This window comes from Anser anser (genome assembly GCF_964211835.1).
Source record: "Anser anser genome assembly, chromosome: 7".
NCBI lineage: Eukaryota > Metazoa > Chordata > Aves > Anseriformes > Anatidae > Anser > Anser anser.
The window spans coordinates 15,222,827-15,237,453 of record NC_139727.1 but is presented as its reverse complement, the minus strand read 5'-3'; the positions used below and the strand labels follow the sequence as shown (position 1 = coordinate 15,237,453).

Genomic DNA, 14,627 nt, shown 5'->3' with positions numbered 1-14,627 from the left:
ACCTTAACCACAGAAGTATTAAATAACAATGAATTAAATGTTAAGGCTCCCCAGATAAGTGGTCACAGCACTGAGCTTGACAGAGCTCAAGCAGCATTTGGACAACACTCTCAGACACATGGTTTGATTTTTTGGATGGTCCTCTGGGGACCCAGGAGGTGGACTCAATGATCCTTTTGGGTCCCTTCCAACTCGGGATATTCTAGGATTCTACATCAATAGTACTTTAAAGTGATAACAGGGCCCAAAGCAGTTCGTATTTCTTTGATTAAAACTGGTACTTCCAAGACTGTTTTTCCTTCATTACATTCAAACGACACAGAATTGTCAGGTACTTGGAGCAAGCAGTCTCAACTATACTATGGACATACTGAAAAAATTCATATTATTTTTTATGGACAGTTTTCTGTTAGAGTATTAATTTGGCTGAATTTTAGCCATTATTTACACTTAGAATGACTATTCAATGTAATTTATAACTGGGCTAATAAGTTCTCACCTCATTTCCATCAGTGTCTGGAACAGTTCCAGTGAAGTAAAACCAGTTACCTCTTGCTTAGATAACAGTGTAACAAAAGATTTTATGCCAGCAATTTGCCCATAAACGATACCAAAGCTAGTCAACTCTTTTAGCATTACAGTTTCTTATGAATTATACATGCATAAAAAAGCATTTCAGAATATCTTCAGCACCGTTTGAATGGAATCATGTGAGAACTGTGTATATAGGAACAGTCTCAGGCTAAGCTATAAGGAAAAGAATAACATCTGCTATTGTGACCATAGGTCTCAAGGGCAAAAGAAAATAACAGGTTAACTACTTCTTAATGACCTATTAATATCCTCCCTTTATTTTGTTAGTTCTGCATTTAGGAACATATTTAAGCAATTATCTAGATTCAAGTATCTTAATAGCCTCATTAAATTCCGTGGGCCTCTTCTCATACTAGTGATTTTAAACATACACTTCATTTGGGGCCAGAGAGAAATCAGCACAGGGCAGTTATGAAAGTACAATACTAAGAATAATTATATTATCTCAATGGCAAGACATTCAACAAGGTGAGCAAATTACGGGTGGAAAGGAAGCTGTAGTGGATCCTGTTTACTGTCTAGGAGGTACAGGTGTAATAAAGTAGCAACACAGGAAATACCTAAAACAAGAAATATACAGGCAATGAGATTTTATGCTACAAGCAATTTATATGCAATATGGTAAGCTTACTTTTTCCTTCAATCAAGAATGGATGCAATCTGATAATTATTTCAAAAGAAAACCACATTCCTTAACTGTCCTGCAACATGCTACTTGGTTAATCCGGTAAGAAAAGCAGACAACAAGAAGAGTTTCTCGATCCCATAAAATTAAAATGAACAAATGTGTCAAGAAAGGTGTGAGACAAAAGAGCAAGCATCAGGATAAAAAAGATTTATAAATGAAAATCAACAAAAATAGTAGAGAACAATTTTTTTTTTTAGTTTTTTAGAATGAAGGAAACGTGATAAGCTGTATAAACTGTTTATTTTTTTAAACACCTGTTCTTCCAAAACAAATTTTCTTTTGTCCCTCCTACCGTAACATCTGTTTCTGATAATCCAGAATTGCATGCATTTAAAGAAAAATTACTCTAAGGAGAACAATGATCCTTATCCTTTTACTCATATATTCTTTCATAAAGGATATTGCAACCATGGTATGTCTTCTAGATGGCAGTTGGTAGAATGAAAATAAAAATGCCAACTACGCATTTTATAGCAAAAAGAGCACTTACAGAAAAAAATCAAGAGGCTCTTTGGGATGTGTAGTTTGTTGATAAATTCACAACACAGGTGGACACAAGCAATGCAAGCTCAGAACAAGAGACATTTTAGCCCTAGCAGTTCCGAGTAGTATGCATAACTTAAAACAATGAGAAGCGGTCTCGCATATGGGTAAAGCTCAACCCCAGACCCCTGATTATGTCCCAGCAGAACAGAAAATAACAGGATTATAAAAATGCATGTAGCGATAGGACTTCTCACAAAACACTCAGGTAAGGTGAAGAAACCTACTTTTTTTTTTTTTTGCAATGTCTGTTCACATGCACTTATGGGTGACTGTCACCAGTATACACCTAACCTGCCTAGATTACTAATACAAAGATTTCACAGGAGAATAGCAACTGCGAAAAAAATCACCTTTGAGAGAACTGTATCACGCCCAGTAGTCCTCACATAACATAGTGCTTAAAGAAGGTGTGTACAAAACTTCAGACACATCATGGGAATACAGACGTTCATCAGTGATGTTCCAAAGTTGCCTGTATTCTCCTGAAGGTTGTTCAGGTCACTGATTTAGCTTGACCTCTGCAGAAAAGGTTTAATACAATCCTTCTATTCAGTGCAACAGTCTCTGAGTCTTGTTAGCTTATGGGTCTTCTGCCATGGGAACAAAGAACTTCTCCCAAAATGGCTTTATCCTCAAGAGCTGGAAACAGAAAGCACTCCAAAATATACAATGTGAATTGATTATTTTTTTTTTAAACTCAGACTGCTTAAGATTTAGAGTGAACTGAAGAGTTCTTTGATTTCAATTCAATTCAGTGATTATCTTTAGAATGAACTGGGTATACATCCAAAGGGAGCCTGGAAAAAGAACAAGTACGGAGGCAAGTTTATGACTTGAATCTAGAGCTCACCTAGCAGAGTCAGCCACCAAAGAAACCACCTTCATCTCACCACTGAGAGGAGGACCATGACTCTCAAAGACTTTCTCATGAGAGCTCAGCACCATGTTGTAATTTCATTAGGACTACAACGTTTCATTCAACTCCGTAAGAGCTGAAGCTGTTGAGCAAATAGCACAGAAAACCAGCAAATGTGTCTTCCCATGAAAGAAGCAGAAGTTGCATCTCACTTCTTACTGACTTCTCAGACATGAGCAAAAATCCAATATGTTTCTAACTTCTGCCTGGGGCAGTCTGATTTTTCTAATGGCTTGAGCTTTCCATTCACTCTCAGCAATCATTTAAAACATCTCGACGAAGTCACTTATTCTACTGTTACACTTAGATTGAGTCAAGTTCTTCAATATTTTTCTTTACTGCTTCTCAATGTTAAGATAGTCATAGTCAAAATATATTCTCAATCTGGTAGAAGATTTTGGCACATCAGCAAAAATTACTGCCTAGAACAGCCTAATTACTTTTCAGGTGCTTAAATCCCAAGTTTAATTCCCTAGAACACTTGTTCAGCTACCACTTAAGGCATTAATGCCTTAAGTTTGGATTGGTACAGGTTCTCCAGGTAACAAAACCCAAACATTCTGTGACTAGAACAAACCAATGTATTCTTTGTTGGTTCCCCCCAGCTCCCCGATCTGTTTTTTCAGCTGATAATATTTTGCAAAATCAGAATGAAGTCCCATGCAAATCCATCTCTACACATACAGACATTTTTCAGCAGTGCAAACAACACCAAAAACTTTGCTTCCAAAGGCTGGACCTCTCCTACTCTGCTGATTTCTTTACCTACTAAGAAAAGTTATAGGCATCCAATTTCTTGCACAGCGGATTACAATTTTGAACACTGAAGTACAGCAGATATTATTCCCATTTCCTGTGCTGCAGATGCTATGGCTCTTTAAGCCTGAGTGTGGCGTATGCATAGGATGAATCCATACATTCTTGCTGGTTTCCACAGGAACCAGAAGTAGCAGAAAGTCTGTTACTCAGTGGGGAAAACCACCTATGCCCATCTATTTATCCATGCACACACACACGTGCATGCATTAGAATATTTAATGTATGGTTGTGGACTGCAGTCATTATGGTGAAGTGCAGATTTTCTTTCTCTTCATATGCCTACATATCCAGACATTACCCTAAACCTAGGACTGATTCAACCTTTGCTACACATATGTATGACTCGATGCCCAATGTTGCCTGTTAAGAGGCATAGAAGTTCTGTAAACAGTCTATCATAGATTGCTCCCAAAGTTAAATTTTATTCCTCAAATCAAAGCAGAATCCAAGGCCTGGCTTCTCAGGATGTTAGGCCAATGAACAACTGAACTTTTTTTTCAAGCCGCCTTTCAGTGTCCCGTATCTACAGTGATCAATGCTCATAAACTACAGTGGATGGAAAATATCTATGTTTTCTCCTTCACAGCATTAATACTAAAATAAAAACAGGTACACAAAAACATCTTTTCTATTCTGGAGCTTAAGCAGCCTTATCCTTTTAGATTTATTTGGAATATTTAACTGCAAAATCTACTATTTTTAATCAAGAAGTTTTTAAATAAGTATCAACTGCACTCGCTAATATTTATGTACGATCTGTTCAGCACTGAAAGTAAAGCTTTGTAGTTATCTTGGGAGCCAAATACTCCTAGATGTGCCACAGAATTAATGTGCAACTGTGTGCGAGCTGTTTAACGTACACCTCCTCTGATTCAGAACCTTAAAATCGAGCTAACGTCCACTCTCACATGTGTTGAGAGAAGGACTTCATTAAACTTTACACAAAGCGCTACAACACCCTGTATAAAGAACAAGCTATATTCTTGAATATTTACACAGACCCCCATGTTAAAGCAGGAAATGCACTATATAAACATACAAGACAGTCTGATCTGGATGTTTACTCCCTAAAATGAACATGCACCAGGGAAGCGCGCTCACTGAAAACCAACAAAGCCTTCCCAACTCTAAAGCTAGCTTTTATCAAGATACAAACCAAACAAGATGACTATTTAAATGAAAAAACTTAGATCTGATGGCTATCCCAGTGCATAGGAATAACTTCCTGGTCTCGTGAATTGCGCTTATTTTACTATCAAACAAAGGGGAGGAGAGGATATATAAAGCAATGAAAGCTACACCTAAGCAAAACTGCATGACCAAATTCTAGTTTCCACGTTACTGTGTAAAATGCTGTAACTTTTAGAACTGCTGACAAAATACTCCAAATTCAATGAATTTGACAGAAATTCAGTATGTATTTCAGTAGGTCAGTTGAGTGGGTGAGGCTGCAAAGTGCCAACAAATCAAGGATAGAAAATAAAATCAGAACACATCTGTTTAAAAAACATCACAGTGAGTTCCCTCCTTCTTCTTGGACAGGTACATATTTCAAGCTGTGGGGCCCCTCAAGGACCTGCTTTTATAATAAATCTTACAAAAGATGGGCTACAGAAGTGACCCAAGCTCCCCCGACACTACAAGCTGCAAACTGAAAATAAAACTTTAACACAAGAAAAGCAACGTTATGTCAGACAAATGTCATGAGAGATAATATTCTACCTCTAAGAGTGGCAGTAAGTAATTTTAAGATAAAAGTTCTCAAACCCCATTAGATTTTAAATTAGAAAACTCTTCTACCTCTCTACTTTTGGCCCAGGTAATTCCTGAATTAGATGATGTTTCTATAAATTTAGCAACCCTTGACAGATCTCTTTCTTTAGCTCATTTTTTGAATCAATCTGAACTTCTAACATCCATCGTTTCTTTCACTAGGGTATTCCACAGCTGAATTATTTGTTGCGTAGGGAATCGTGCCTCTTTGTTTTGAAACTGGCTCTCACTATCATAACATGATCCACCTCATTCATGTACTGAACAACTGAATCCTGTTTATGCTTTTCATTTGGTTTTGTGTACACCTATCAAATCACAGTTATTTTAGTATATACTCCCAACATAGTTACAAGCTATCTAACTCATGAAGCCAAAGAAAGGAACATGCAATTCAATTTCCAGCACTACAAGGAAATGTGCCACCACTGTGTCAGCAATTCAAATTACCCCACAGCCCCCCAGTGCCAGCACCAACCACTGCTGGTCACATTCTTTAGCAGCACAGCAACTGCTTTCATAGCCCTTTGGAATGACCCTTCATCAGAAGCCTTGATTATTTGAACTATTTATAACTACTGATTCATATTTATTACTTGGTCAATTTTATTCTTCAGATTGCTTTCTGCCAGATGAGATAACAAATACAATCTAATTGCTCCACAGAACTCACTCATTTTTCTAAATAGAAGGTGGTTGTTAATAATTGATCTAGCTGCCCACTTGTATTCCTTGATGTACTTAGGAGCTCTGATTTAAATCGGGATTCAGAACAAATGCAGGATACAAGTCCTTTAGTGTTTCTTTTACCATTAAGAAACACTAAGCTATCTCCATGTAAAATAACAACTTTCAATTGTTGGTGCAAATTATAAAACACAAATAAGACATGATCACAAGGGCATACTAGCTGGCTCCTCAAGCGCAGATCAGAAAGCTGAACCCTGCTTTAGGCTGTTTAATGCAAAACAACGACCAGCATATTGACATATCTCACCATTATTTAGTATTGGAATCTAACCATTCTGTAGGTAAAGCCTTGGAATAAAGTGTTTCTACTCCTGCACATTTGTTGGGACTAATATGGTTAAGAATTTATCTGTAGTTATAGAAATGTCTGCATGCTGATGTAACCCCATTAGATGCGCTTCAAACTTTCAAAAACACAAAGAGGAAAAACTCTGGGGTATTTGTTTTATTAAGAATTACATAAGTAATAGGTAGCAGACTACACTTGTTGTCCTTCATCAGCTAGGACCAAAATGTTAGTAAAGTGTTAAAGACAAGGAATTCCAGTTCCAAGGTTACCAGAACAGATAGACATGTTTTCTGAGAAAGGCAGATTTGAAGTAATTAGGCAACTAGAAATGGAATGGCATTGCTAAGTCTGCTATTAGCAGCTCAGCAATATATTTTGCTGACAGCAAAGCTATGTCAGTAGCTATCTGTAACATGGAGCATCACAAAGGAGAGTCTTCCAACGGTGTGGAAAAATGTTGCTGGAAGAGCAACTTCCTTGAATTCATAATATCAGAAATACAGCTGTGTAATGAGAAGTTCTTTAACAATGCACATCACTAAAGGATATTGTTCCTAGCGAAGTTTAAAGTTATCTGTTAAGCATCAACCATAGCGCAATTGCCAATTTTACAGAGTAACGCATCCCTTAACTGAAAACAGAAATTTATGAAAAACACTTCAAAAGGCCTCCATAAAGACTAGCATTATATTTCTATTTCAAATATTCTAAATTATAACTAAGATCCAAACAACTGATGAATTCAGAACAGACTGTTCTGAAAATAAGCTCTATGTGCTTATTAAGCCTTGCACATACATATCTTAGCTATTTCCTCTTACTCATATATATCATATGAACGGTTTCAAAACACTTCATCACTCATCCAGAAAACAACCCACAGCACTTGTAAGACATTTCAAAATAAGCGACAGCATAATTTTAATAATAGTTTTTTGGATCACCGTTAAAACCTATCTTCCCTGAAGTGTACTGTGCATTCACAAAAAATCTACATGTTGTTACACCCACTCCCATCTAAAGTGTCTTTATGCATTTCTTGCTGAAGCTAACTGTCCTTCTGCTTTCATCTTTTCCCCAAACCAAAATACAACTTTCAAAACCAAAATTAAAGAGGAAGAGAAATCTGAAGACAGAAAAATACACTTTTTCCTAAAATTTTATCAGCAACTTCACAAGGTTGGACATGGAAGACATCCTGGTAAAAATGTAACAGCTACATTAACTGCTAGACTTATGCCTTTCAAGTGAGGACTATTCTTTGCTTTCCATTTTTAAGTCCAGTGTCTTATTAAGCACTTTAGCAATAAAATACACAATCACAGTGTCTACAATTATTTTTGTCTGTGAACAAGAGAGAAGTATCAATGTTGAAGAAAGGAACATTTCACAGACAGTTCACTCCAACGTATTTGTTCTAGATCCTGCGCTACCAACTCCTCTCCTTTTGCTGTTCCTTCTTCCATGATGGATCAAGAGGCAGGAATGTGTAAGGAAACAAAACGTCACAACAACAGTGAAGCTATATTTATTGCAGCTCACTACCTGGATTCTGGCAATTGAAGACAATTTACTTGCTTTTGTTCAATTCCCTGAAACACTAAGTATTTATGTAAAATGTCTGGTATTTATTCACTTATGAGTAAGCTTATTTACTTTTAGTTTGTTTACATAAACATAAAATATCTCACTTCTCAAGGTATAGTGTACCAAGGAACACCATATAATTAACAGTGGAGACAGAAACATGGAAATAGCTGAAAACTACTGAATTTCATGAGAATGGGTACTATCTAAGTGCTCACAACGAAGAAAGGAAGGATTTGTACTGGTGAGTGACAGTAGTGATGATTCCAGAGCAACAGATCTGTAAGAATGGTTTGGAAGGGACTTGGAAGAAAAATGGTACCAGGCTACAAGGTTTCTGAAGAAGAGAAGAAGAAAATTATAAGCAAGCGCATTCACAGATAAGTCTCTAGCATTCTAAGGAAAAGGATATTTTTAGGAATTTTATTGAAGCTTTAAGCAATAAAAAAAAAATTAAAGAGGATGGGAGCAAAAAAATGCTTTAGAAGATGCATCTTGCCAGTCAACATGTTATGTTCATCCCAGGGATACAGACTTCTCTTGCACTAGAGAAACCTCCCTACAAAACCTAAAGAACAATAGGGAATGACAGCTTCTATTTTTTTTTTTTTTCTTAAATCAAACAGGTCAGGCCTCTAGTTTCTTACCTATCTTAACAACCGGATCTTGGAGCCTGTCACACAGACACACTGCTTGTGTTCTCCACATGCCTAGCCCTCCTTCCAGCTCCAATGTAGTTTAACAATCCTGGCAAACTCTCCTTCCTGCCTCATCTACTTTTCTTCACTGTCTCTGCTCATCATTCCAGATACTACATTTCTCGAGTCTTCTACCTTCTTGGCAGAAACCACAGGGACAGGCATTCATCTGCAAATTTCTCTCATTCAGAAACCACTGGGACGTCCCTGAATGTGACAGATTAAAACAAACTCAAACAACATTGAAAACACTTGCTTCCACTAATGATAATTTGTCTTCAGTAGTATGAACCAAAATTCAAATTGCCACATGGCTTAAATTAAAAAACAAAATACATCATTAATATTTTCAAGCTTTTAAACTTCAGCTTTAATGAACTGGATGTTAGGAAAACATTAGAAAATGGAAGAGAGCAGGAAAGACTAAAAATAAAACAATGGCGAATGACTGAATGGCAGGTAGAGTAAATGCTGCTTTAATGCAGCGTTAGACACAGTTTTGTATGTACTAATAAAATTCGACTGATTTTTCTAATTTGTATTAATTATGTTGTGTGGAAGGCATTTAATTAGTGATTTGGTAGAAGTCTGAAGGTTGATGCTATTCATCAGCTGAATACTTAGGCACATTAGGAAGAAAATACCTGGAGTTTTGTCCTTCATTAGCTATTGCTAATGCCAGTTGCTAAGGCTACAGGCTGGACCATGCTTCTACTGCTTCTCATTGCCTCCTTCAGTTGTGAGTTCAAGGAAGAGGTAGCTTTGTAATACTGCTTTAAAGAGGTTTTACCTTTATTCCTACCCATTACTGCCTCCTAAGTTAGGCTGACCAAGCTGAATGGCTTGGGTTGGAAGGGATCCTGAAGATCACCTAGTTCCAACCCCCCTGCCATAGGCAGGGATGCCACCCACTAGAAGGCATTTTTCAATGAACTAACCATCAACTGGAGGAAAGTGCTTTAGGAGCGCATCTTCCAGCTCCTAATCTACATCTGAAAAACAAAGGTAAGCATAAAGCTGAAAAATCAGGAAAGATTCGATTCTCCTTTGGCATTGTACATCCTTGCTTATTACCATGAAATTAAATTTGCCCCTCAGTTCTTCTTTGGGAATTTAACTGCACGAGGAAAGTAATACACTATGTTGTTGCTATATGTTCTTCATTTGATCACAAGCATCTTCTGTGTAGGAAAATAGTCTGGAAAGAATGGCACTGCTCCCTTTGCCAAATGTAGGGGTGTTTTGAGATAGGGACTAAACACTATTGTACTATTGGTAATTAACTGATGAAAGACAAATGAAACTTTCTAGCGGTCCTGTTATGTACAAAAGAAAGTTAGGAAGAACTGTGAGGCAGTACACTTAATATTTCAGATGCTGTTTCACCCTAACTATTGAACTAACTGTGAAAAAATGTTATTTTGAAGAATAAAATATATCTGGAAGTTTTATCATACCGGTACTACTAATCTAGAAATGATAGCTTAGATTGGATTTAAGCTTTGACAGAGCTTTTATATAAAGTTGGATGGAACACAATGTCTATTAAGGCAGACAATTAATGAAATAAAAGTTTCTTGAAAATGAAATTGTGTAAGCAAGTAATTGTTTTCTCTACCACTAAAGGAAAAAATCCACTTTCTTACCAATTCAAAAAATTCAAAAAAAAAATATATTATCCTGTTGTCTCCTAAATTTATGTACATTAGTAAAATCTTTCAGGCATTTCTTAAAGATTTTGACAGAGAGGGTAAGCGTATCATAAAAAATAAAATCATTAAACACTTTAATTGTGGCAAGAAGTCTTGACTTGACCCTGTGATAGCAACTGAGGGTCTGAAAAGGAGTTCATATAAATTATTAACCTACTCAATCTGTTAAGAACATTTTTTTTCCTCTAGTTATGCTTGGGACACATCTTTTTCTTAGCTCTATAGGGTCAATCGTCAGCTGTCCATCTTCTAGTTTTATTGAGAAAAATAAGAAAACATCTCCATGCTGCCTCATTTATTTTTAATGTTTCTTCCTCTGATAGCCTCTTACCAATCTTACTTGTTTTCAACACAGTAAAATGCTATCCCTCCTGATCATTTCTCTCTTTCTCAGTGCCAAAATTACTATTGCTAGTTTGGGAAATTGTTGTGGTTTAACCCGGCTGGCAGCTAAACACCACACAGCCGTTCGCTCACCCTCCCCCCTCCCTCTCTGGGATGGGGGAGAGAAATGGGAAAGTGAAGCCGGTGAGTTGAGATGAAGACAGTTTATTAAGACAGGAAAATAATAATAACAATAATAATAATAATAATAATAATAATAATGTGTATGAAACAAGTGATGCACAGTGCAATTGCTCACCACCCGTTGACCGATGCCCAGCCTATCCCCGAGCAGCCGGCCCCCCACCCTGGCCAGCCACCCCTATATATTGTTCAGCATGACGTCAGATGGTATGGAATAACCCTTTGGCCAGTTTGGGTCAGCTGTCCTGGGTCTGTCCCCTCCCAGCTCCTGCTGCACCCCTAGCCTGCTCGCTGGCAGGACAGAGCGAGAAGCTGAAAAGTCCTTGGCTTGGTGTAAGCACTGCTCTGCAACAATTAAAACATCAGCCTGTTATCAGCGCTCTTCTCATCCTAATCCAAAACACAGCACCCTACCAGCTACTAGGAGGAAAATTAACTCTGTCCTAACTGAAACCAGGACAGAAATTTTACCAGTTATTTTACGTAACAAAGCAATATAATTTGTAATAAATGCACATCTTCAAAAGTGTTTGCTTTATCTTGTCTTCATTACATAACTAAATCCTGATAGAAGGAAGGAGTTATTTTGGAACATGCATTTCTTTTTGAACCATAAATATATTTTTTATTAGGTAAAGAATTAAAATATATAATTTAATTCTTTATATAAGAATTAAAGTTTATCATGACCATAATATAGTCTAAGATAATTCCGGCTAGCCTTTAAGCTCTTAACTAAGTGGCAGTTTTAGGAACATCAGCATTTCCAACCACTAATACATACAACATCAAAAAGACAGAACACTACAAAACTTGAAGATGGCAAAGTAGAGACACAGTAAGACAAAGTTGATTGCTCAGTACCTGTACTATTTGTCCATCTATTAATACATGAATATAGGGCATACTGGACCACTCATTTCACAAACCACTAAGGTGGGGAAGAAAACAGAAAACAGCGTATCTATAACACTAATATAAAACTTCCAGCAAAGCCATAGCTTTTACAGCAGAAATAGTTGCCTGAGAGTAAGGGCACCTTTTATGCTTCTGAATGTGGTTTTAGTTGAATACAACTATGACTTACTACTAAAATCCACACAGCAGTGTCTGATAACTAATCGAAGAATCTGTTTTAACAGATATTTACATATCCTTCTGAATCTTGCAGATGTCCATCTACAAGCCTCATGTGTGTGAGCGGAAAAGCAGGTGGTACATGTTGAGCACACACACATAAGCATACAGAACATTAAGAACATTAAGTCATATTAAGCACATAAGAACATTAAGTTGTAATAAGTAATACTATGTTATATTAACCTCCTGATTCCATCCAACCTCTGTTATACATCCTTGCATTTCAGGTAGGGGGCCAACAGCCTATAACAAAGGTGCGCTCTGTGCCAGAAGAAATCCTTGAGAGACAGTTTTATTGACCAAAGCTATATTCTGAGCCCAATCTCTCTCCAGCAGGGCTGCCTGTAGCTTTCAAGGAGTTAAGGCAGAACAGTTTGATGGGGTATTTTCTGCAGACAGAGCTGTACAGAAGTGACTAATATTAGGAGCATTTTATGGGAGGGACCCTTTCTCTCTTTCTAAAGGCAAGAAGTATCATTCTAGCCCAAAATGCAGATGGAAAACAAACAAACAAAAAAAATACACCCACACCACACATGAAAGAAAACTACAGTCTTTTATCTGGTTCCAAATACAAGTGTCCTGCATAGACATATAACATCCCAAATTCCCTGCTGTATGGTGTTTCTGCACAGTGAAGCATTAGCAACAGATTCCTACGAAGACTCGCAATGTGCTTACCTTAGGAGATGTCAGGGTTCATTGCTGTCCCTTGCCTGGTGGCAGTAGTTACTAAAGTTAAAACCATACGTTTTTGCTAGTCCTGTTGGTCAGCGTAAAAAGACATGATGTGTCTGCTGTAGCAGAATCAGCAAACATCCTTACGGTAAACAATTATACTGACAAAGCTATTTTTGTTACTCTTAGTTGTTTCTCTCTGATCAGGAATAATCCTACTACACCTGCAAAGGAAAGGCTCCCATATATCTCATTAGGAGTTTCATATACATCCTCAGGAAAGCTCAAAACCATTTTTGGGCTACTTGACATTTTTGCACCCTCAATGTTTGTATCTCCCCGCCCCTGTTCTCTTACCTGGTTTTCCATAGGCTCACGTTTGCTCTTCCAGTCCCAGTCCAAAATACCCAGACTTGCAACAAGGGTCACTCATTCCTTTTTATCACCATGAGGGACTTCCACAGGCAGTTCAAGCACCAGCTGCAACACTGTGCTCATGGCTCTCCATCTTACTCTATACTGGCTTCTGTTGTGCTGGGAGAATGTCCTCAGGGGAAGGACTTGTAAGATGCAGAGTACTCTTCCTTCTCTGTGTGTCAAGCACACTTTGTTAGGCCTCTTCTATCACAGTTTCTCCAGAAGTTCTCCAGGACAACAACCCTGCTGCTGGGTAGGCTATGCATGTTACACAGGTGGTTCCTGTTGGCTCTCAAGCACAGGTGGGAGAGAGAATGAGGCCACATTAGACTGGGGGAAGGAGACTGCCTGTCTTTCAGAAGTACCTCAGGATTGGCTGCTACCCATAGCAATATCTCAGGTGCTGCAGATATTCTGCAGTGCACAGAAAACTAATTGTTATCTCAAATACTTGCTATGCATCAACTGCAAGCTATTATTTCCGAAATATAGGGAAATTTCCTAAAGGTCAGTATTTAAAAAAAAATAAAGGCAATGACACTTTGTTCTGTTTCTGTTTCAATATTCATAGAATGGTTTGGGTTGGAAAGGACCTTGAAGACCATCCAGTTCCAACCCCCTGCAGGGGTGGCAGGGACCCCTCCCACCAGCCCAGGCTGCCCAAAGCCCCATCCAGCCTGGCCTTGAACACCCCCAGGGATGGGGCAGCCACAGGTTCTCTGGGCAGCCTGTGCCAGTGGCTCACCACCCTCTGAATAAAGAACAGGTAGTGAATATGGCTCACAGGATCCTCTGAACAAACCTTTACCTATCTCTTTAGTTTGTCTACTGATAACTGTTTGAAAGAATCCACTGTCACATACTGTAACTTTCATATTGTTCAGTTATGAATGAGTATGGAAAACGGTATCAGTTATTCACTGAGAAATTTCAATCCACTAACTTTTCCTGGGGAAAAAAGAAAAATGTCAGCCAAGATATAAAATGTCACTGAGTGATGCATTCCTACTACAGCTTTGTTTTTACACTGTGATACCAAATCGCACAGTCCCCACTTATGCCAAGACCGCAGATTTGTAGGTAAAGCAATTTCCAAAGCATCACAGTATGATCCACTCTAACTACAGCAAATGAATAATAACCATCTCAATTTCACAGCAGTTTATATGATGTGTATCTATTACAACAACTTGCCTTTTTATTGTTGTTTCTAATAACTCAATAAAAAACCTACAGTATTTATGATTAAGAAGCTGTGTTACAGTGATCAAGGTCTACAATTCTCAGTCCCAAACCATACTGTACTGTTATAGCTTCTACAACACAGTTTATAACTATGCTCAGCTTATTGAAATTTTACTGTGTATGATCCAGTTCATAACCAAACCTTCAATAGCTACGAATAGTTTCACGCCTGACATTTTAATGCCAAAACCAGATGGTTGAGACATTCAGCCTTACCTTCACAAGTCATCTACAGAATTTCACTTAA

General features: G+C 37.8%; 1 protein-coding gene across 16 annotated transcripts in view; it reads right to left on the bottom strand.

The window, feature by feature from the left end:
• The window catches only part of LOC310902999 (uncharacterized protein), a 322,682-nt gene that overhangs the window by 58,646 nt on the left and 249,409 nt on the right, over positions 1-14,627 (bottom strand). For all 16 annotated transcript variants that reach the window (XR_014587205.1, XR_014587206.1, XR_014587207.1 and 13 more), the window contains one exon: positions 13,076-13,426. The gene's annotated coding sequence lies outside the window, so the exon portion shown is untranslated. The remainder of the gene's footprint in view (positions 1-13,075; positions 13,427-14,627) is intronic.